Below are 7,931 nucleotides of genomic sequence, written 5' to 3' on the forward strand. Positions count from 1 at the left end.
TTTGGCTTGCATGCCACTACGTGCACCCTCTAGGAATCACAAACTACATCTAGAAATCACACACTAAATCATTACCACAACTTTAAACTTCCAAAGCCATCGCTTGATATCTCCCTGGTTGATAGTCTCTGTGTGGAGGCCAGAATTATGAAACTCGCAATCAAGTTTGAATATATATATATATATATATATATATATATATATATATATATATATATAGTAATCCCATTCACATATTTTTTATAACAAAGTTTAATATATAAAATATCTAATAATAAGTTTATATAAAAACTTATATGTGTGTGTAAACTTATTATTAGATATTTTATATATTAAACTTATTATTGGATATATATATATATATGTTAATCCCATTTACATAATTTTTATAACAAAAATTAATATATAAAATATCTAATAATAAGTTTATATAACACCTTATACAATTATTACATTATATAATTTTTTTTACAATGAAGACACACTTCATAGTCAACGACTTAGGTAATTAACTGTATGCCCAATGTTTAATGCATCACCATTTTGGGTGCACGACAAGTCAATGCAATATTTCTTCAAACAGATTTGGTCTCGACAAGGTCGTAGGGCCTGAACAAAGTGACAATGATTAGTGATTTTCCACTTATCTATATATATATATATATATATATATATACAAAAATAATGTTAATCCCATTTACATAATTTTTATAACAAAAATTAATATTTAAAATATCTAATAATAAGTTTATATAACACCTTGTACAATTATTACATTATATAATTTTTTTTACAATGAAGACACACTTCATAGTCAACGACTTAGGTAATTAACTGTATGCTCGATGTTTAATGCATCACCATTTTGGGTGCACGACAAGTCAATGCAACATTTCTTCAAACGGATTTGGTCTCGACAAGGTCGTAGGGCCCGAACAAAGTGACAATGATTAGTGATTTTCCACTTAGTTAACCTATTGTAGATTCGTAGTGCACTCTTGTCTGTTCTACAAAGGTTCAAGGACGATTTTAAAACATGAAAGCGAACTCAAATCAAACCCTAGTTGAATTTGCAGCCAGCCTGAACCATTTTATGAGGTTCATCGAATTTCGAACCTCAAGGTTCAAATTCGATGAAGCCTGTGACATTGAACCTAACTGTAAGAAACCTCTTGTTAGCTCCCCGAAGCCAAGCATACTTGAACAACTAATTATCCAACATCAAACCATGTTGTCATGTATCTAGGCTAACAAATGATTATGCTTTATGAAACATTCACATACCTCTAATGCACTTAACAACATTATTATATGTTGCAATAACACACGAAACCCATCACATTGTTGAGTCACATTGTCCTCTCATGTCCTAAGTTCACTAGGGATTCAAATACCTTTGATGCACTTATCAATATTATTGCATTAGCATGATAACGCACATAATCCATCACATTGCCAAATTGCACCATCCTCAATCAAATCTTACTATGCAACACCTTGTCAAATGTCTACCCCTCCTAGAGACAACATCCTTAATCTTCTTAACCTATATAATAATAAATTATCTCAACCATCCCATAACCACCACCCATGAATCAATCATCAAGGTTACTAAACCACATGAACTCATTATACACTCTTAGTAATGTCTATCGAACATGTCACCTATTATACCATTATCAATAATAACTCAAATCAATTCCATACAACAAAGTTCTGAAGTACATATTCTTTGTATCTTGCTTGTAGTGATTATTTAAAAATAAAACAGCTAGATGATAAAAAGGTTGCATCCTTGGTCATATTTGCTAACTCTCCCATATTTAGATGGACTTTGCACTACCATGTTCAAGTGTAGGATGAATGAGAAAGAAATATATTTAAGAGGAACTAGTATTGCAATAGGAAAAAGTATTTGTAAAAAATGATAATGTTTGCCTTCTAAATTTAATATTTTAAAATAATTATATTTCCGGCATAATAATTAATATTTTGAAATAAGTCTTTAAACATAATAAGTTATAATTTATTGATGAAAAGTAAAGAGTAACAATGATCACGTGTTCCAATAATGACCATATATTGCAAGCAGGGGACAATATTCCATGATTTTCAAAGTGCTCTTGACCCTAGGGATCAGAGTTTGGGATTACTTAAAATAAATTTCAAAAGCTTTAAAATGGAATTATAACATTAATACAATGGAATTAGTAAAAAAAATCAAATTTATCATTGTTACGTGAACAATTAAGATTGTTTCTTGTGAACATTGTGGAGGTAATCACGATTAAGATGCCTAAAGAACCAAATACGTTGATTTAACTAATTTTAGAACCAAGTATTATGATGGGTTTAATCATTTTTTAGTATCATAAAAATTTGAATGTGATTGTAAGGATTTGTCATAATCGTAAGTGATAGAAAACAAATAAGTGTAATGATAAAACCTATAAAACCTTTAGTTATGTCAATTTACACCATATAAAGAAAGGTACCTTTCAAACTTGTTAATTAGGATTACATAATGTGTATATGAATCAACTAATCATTTTGTGTTTTCTCAAATCAATGTTTCTTTTTTATTATAGTATAGTATAAATAAAATTTATATTTTTGATTAAATAATTTTATTTTGAATTTGATTAAAATCATGTTAAAATTTAGTATTTTATTTATATGGATTAAAAAAAAAAATCAATGTTTCTTTTTAATTATAGTATAAATAAAATTATATTTTTGATTAAAAATTTTTGTTTTGAATTTGATTAAACTCATGTGAAAATTTAGTGTTTTATTTATAAATATATAGAAATTTTGTTTTTAATTTTCGAAATTTTTATTTTTTGAATTGGGAATAGAAACAAAATATTTTTAATAGAGTTAAAATCATATTCAAAATTTGGAAATGTTTTTTTTGGGAATATTAACATTAAGAAAATAAAAATTTGAGAATGAATTTCAAGATCCTAGATCTCTCAGAATAGTATTTCGAACCATCTACTATTTCTTTTCAACCAGAAAAAACAAAACCACCTTCATTAAAAAGAGGAGTTTACATATGTTGTATACAAAGTTCCATAATACAATACATTAGAGAACCCCAGGGAGTGACAACTCAAAATCTGAGATAATCAAGCAACATAAATATATCTGCTCATCCAAGAACATGCATCATTAATCTTTACGACCCAAAACTGACCTAGTAAAAGTGGAACGAGACGCTCTGCAATAAAACATCATAAGGCAGAGGATTCGTTGTTCGACCCGACAGGAAACCAAGTAACAAATTTTGCTTAAAACAAAAAGGAAAAAACAGAGCCATAAAAAAAAGAGCAGAAAAGAAATCAATACCAAAAAGAAGCCAAGTTGATCAGATTGAGAAGGATCTTGAGCCAGAAAAGGAGCCATATTGCTAGAAATCAAAGTGAATAAGATCTAACAGGAAATAAATCCCACGCTCGGATAAGACATCAACCTCCATGTTCTACTCCTGGTAGACATGTTGAAAGGAAAGGTCCAAGAAAGAGGGCATCAAAGCCTTGATGTTTTCCATCCAGTGAAATAAGGGTGACACCTTAATAGAGGCCTTCCCTCGCACCCACTCTATGATTGATTTTGAATCATTAATGACCATAAGCTTGTCGATGGCCAACAAATTGACACATTGGAGCACCCCCCACAAAGCAATCACATTTTCCCTGTAATTAATGTCAGGACCACCATGCCAGTAGAAACTAAAGACAAGTGAAGGGAAGAGTTTGATATAAACTCCACATCCACATTGGCCACTAGATGAAGCCCTATCAAAAAAGGCAATGGGAAATAAGCTCTCCAGATACTTATAGACAACTAAGCGCTGAAGATGCTTAGGGCACAGGGGATCAAACTCTTTGAAATATGAAACAATGTGGATGCTTTAAGCCAACGCATCTGGAGGTTTATTTTCAAAGATATATGCATTCCTAATGTGCCATATACCCCATAAAACATACAAAGGCAGGGCTTTGAAATCTCTCAGCCTAGAAGACCAAAAGCGCAGACATGAGATGATGGAAGACCGTTCTGTCACTACTTGGATGTTGAGCAAGAGAAAAAAATCCTTCAAGATGGAAACCGCAAAGGGGCATTTCAAAAATAGGTGGGAGCAATCCTCGAAAGCCAGCCAGTAGAGAGGACATCTTCCTGGGCCTGGAAAGCCTCTCTTTATAAAAAATTCTGTGGTGAGAATGTAGATAGACTTGTTTGGGGTGGACATGGTTATGAAGGTTCAACCATGTCAAACATTTAAGCTTTAAAGGGGCATCCCATTTCCACATAAGAGCAGCCCAATCTGCATAGATATTAGGAAGCGTGTTTGATAAGATGAAAGAATAGATCTCTTTGACTGAGATATTACTAGAAGGAATGTGCCCACCCCAAACAAGTCTCTTCGACTTCTATGACAAAACAATGTCGGTGTCACACAGGGATTTATGATAGTTTTCCCATTCAAGCAAAAAACCCTCTAGGATACTTAAATCCCATGAGTTCAGCCCTAAAGAAGGGAAGAAAAAGAGGGGAGATGTCCCCTAAGGCAGGCTAAGGTGAACATTCCCTATTGGTTTAGGTAATGAATTATGTGGTGAGAGGCAGTGAGATCCAATCATTCCCTTGATGGCATCCAAACCAATATAAAAAATTTCACCTTTTTCCCACTTGCCAACATAGATTACCATAGATCCAAGGTTTTTCTACCAACATGTTATGCCATATGAAAGAAGCCCTATTTTTGGAAGGTGCTCCTGCCACAACCGATTCCTCAATGCAAGATTGCTATAAATACTTACCAGGAATTATTTCTTGCCAAATACGTTTCCCATTGGAGACTCTCCACATGTTTTTGGATAACAATGCAAGGTTAAAACTTTTATTATCCCTCAACCTCCATCCACCCACCTTTGTCGGCTTGGAAAGTGAGTTGTGCCTAATGAGGTGGATCTTATTGGATTTTCCAGCACCAGACCAAAGAAAATGCAAAATAATGGCATTGATTTTGTCTATGACAGTGATGGATTGATCTGGATGGATACTGATTCAGTCTAGTCATGTTAGCTATGTAATGTTTGAGACCAAGATGGTAATAGATAGCAACAATTCCCAACATGATCAGAAATTTATAGTCTCAGATTCTCATGAAACTAGTGCCAAGTTGATGATCAGAAATTTATAGTCTTGGATTCTCATGAAACTAGTGCCAAGTCGAAGAGCTCGTCACGTTGATTTTGATAGTATATTCGATTTGCGAAATGGACTTCGTATGAAGGAGTTATGCAAAGTCAAAGTTCAGGTCAAGCTAGGAAAAAAGTCAAAGTCAATGGTCAACACTCACAGTTCTAGCAAGCAAGGTTCCACTTTAGGGTTCATGGTCAAGGTTCCAGAACCAATCATAGGTTGACAAGTGTCTCTTTCTGGTTTATCAAATTTTTGAATTTGTGATTGGTTGGTTGATTTTTAAATTTGGATTGGTTGGTTGATTTTTAAATTATTTTCTCCTTCTGATTTGTCAAATTTTCGAATTTGTGATTGGTTGGTTGATTTTTAAATTTGGATTGGTTGGTTGATTTTTTGTCAAATTTTCTGGTTTGTCAAATTTTTGAATTTGTGATTGGTTGGTTGACTTTTAAATTTGGATTGGTTGGTTGATTTTTTGTCAAATTTTCTGGTTTGTCAAATTTTCGAATTTGTGATTGGTTGGTTGATTTTTAAATTTAGATTTGGTTGGTTGATTTTTTGTCAAATTTTCGAATTTGTGATTGGTTGGTTGATTTTTAAATTTAAATTGGTTGGTTGATTTTTAAATTTCTGGTTGGTTGATTTTTTAAATTTAAATTGGTTGGTTGATTTTTAAATTTAGATTTGGTTGGTTGATTTTTTGTCAAATTTTCGAATTTGTGATTGGTTGGTTGATTTTTAAATTTAAATTGGTTGGTTGATTTTTAAATTTCTGGTTGGTTGATTTTTTAAATTTAAATTGGTTGGTTGATTTTTAAATTTCGAAAATAATGGAGCGCGACATGGTCCAATGGATAAATGCCACATGGCATCCCGCAGGGACAATTAAAGTTGTGAATCGAACCACAGATTTGTCTATTAGCAATAAAGCACTTCACCACCGCACAAACCATATTAATTGGTAAATATTGGGCGCATTATTATATATATCGTTTATTGTAATGGAAATTGGGGGAAGGGTTGGCGGAGTCCGCCATATCCGGCGGCCCCCTCAAGCCCTCAGACTATTTAGCAAGGAGTTAACGCCATTCTCAAAATCCGGCGCGGAGTTGGCACATATGCCAAAGTTAACAAATATATATGTGGTGGACCTTCACAAAATGGTGCAGTTTACAAAGTCTAGTTATACACCACTGAATAGATATATGCCATGATAGTTAAGTTGTAAGTGTAATAGTTGAAGACCATACGGTGCACGGGAAGAAGGTTGGTTTAATATTTATCAACTGTTTACTATGTTAGACCTTTGGTTTAATGCTCCAGCTTTGCGGGCAACGACGTGCGGAGATTTGGGTCTGACATTATATTTGTTACGCCAGCTCCAATAGAAAGAGACCACAGAGCCATGTCATATGCCACAGGGTTGTGCCAACTCAGCACCGAGTGTTATATGGCCAACATCCAAAGTCTGAACGCCACAGGTATTTGAACGCGGGGGTTATAATAAATGTGACAAATATATCAACGCCAACAAACCTTTGTTACAACTGTTGCCACGGGTAGCAACGTTATTTCACCGCCAAAGTTCTATGTCAAAGATTTTGTTATGGTTTGTATAGTCCACCGCCCGTGCAAAGTTTTATATGAAACAACCCTTGGATATGGTATATAACCATAAGTGCCACATATGGTGGGCGATTTCATAATACAACGTTAATGGTGATACGCCACGGGTCAAGCGTTGTAATTATCCGCCGATGCAAAGCTTCAAACCATATGATAAAAATATCATACCATCACGCGGGGAGTAAGTCTATGTTAAGACTTTGTTTGGAACTACATTCCAAATTTGAATTACACTTCGGATATAGAGTGGGTTATGATCAATGAAAAACCATATAATATATATGGTATGCCATATATAATTGTTGTTGCACTCAAAACTCTAAAGTTAGAGTTATAATTTGAATTGCAATATTGTTGCACCTAAACTCTAAAATTAAACATTATAAAATATTTTTAATGCACCCAAGAAAGACAAAGGCAAGTGAAGTGAAGTGAAGAAGTGAGTGCCGTTTGACAAACCACTGAAGTTGGCATTCCGAGGTCACACGAAAGCCAAATTGAGCATTTGAAAAACCAAAACAGTGGTCTTTGTACGCTCTGGACACTCTGGTAGAGTCCATTCGATTATTGCAGCAACTGATACTTCAAAATCCAGTACATGGTTAATTGTCTCTTGAAGTCAAGCAGAGGCAAGTAATTGAATTATGTACTGCATGATTTCTCATTTTCAGTTGAGGTCTAGAGTCCTTGCAGGAGACTCTTTATATTGCTGTAGTTGACATGGTGATTGCAGGTTGCATGTTATTTTATGAGAGTTATCTGTAGGAGAACATTTCCTTGAAATGGAAATAGCCACATTGTAATCAATATATTAATGTACCTCATTTTTAACACTAAAATATGAGTGGCCTAGCCTTTTGAGGAGGGCCCCGAGACGTAGCCCAGGAGGGGTGAACTCCATCATCAAACTTTGTGTTTTTCTTCCTGGTGTTTGCATGAATTATATGTGTTATGTTCTATATATTTAACTTGCACATGAGAACTAATTCATGCTTGAAGGAACACCAAACAAACATGTTGTTTTGAAGACCCATCTCAACCTTGTAAAGTGTTAGAGGATGATTAGTCTTCAATCACACGTTTTCAGATCATTT

The sequence above is a fragment of the Pinus tabuliformis genome, chromosome 2_2 (assembly GCF_031772625.1).
Source record: "Pinus tabuliformis cultivar Carrire ecotype Pingquan chromosome 2_2, CPIR1, whole genome shotgun sequence".
In the NCBI taxonomy this organism is placed as follows: Eukaryota; Viridiplantae; Streptophyta; class Pinopsida; order Pinales; family Pinaceae; genus Pinus; species Pinus tabuliformis.